Raw genomic sequence first — 232 nt, 5'->3', positions numbered from 1 at the left:
CTCTCACCACGCTCGGCGCCCTGGCTCCGCTGCCGCTCGCCGGCTGCAGACCTTCAAATATTACCCCTGCCTGACACACCCATCGGACGTCGCCTGGGAGGGAAATACACGTTCCAGCCTAGCAGGTCCTTCCACTCACTCCAGCCAAAGGAGTCATCAGTGAAACGCAGAGCGAGCATCAGATGGGCCCTCGCTGGCCAGGGCAGGGGAGTAGGGAGGCTCTTTCTTTGCT

This window comes from Orycteropus afer, unplaced genomic scaffold (genome assembly GCF_000298275.1).
Source record: "Orycteropus afer afer isolate SDZICR_OR568_19922 unplaced genomic scaffold, OryAfe1.0 scaffold00017, whole genome shotgun sequence".
NCBI classification, from domain to species: Eukaryota; Metazoa; Chordata; class Mammalia; order Tubulidentata; family Orycteropodidae; genus Orycteropus; species Orycteropus afer.
The sequence above is the reverse complement of the archived record's forward strand: the minus strand, read 5'-3'. Positions refer to the sequence as shown.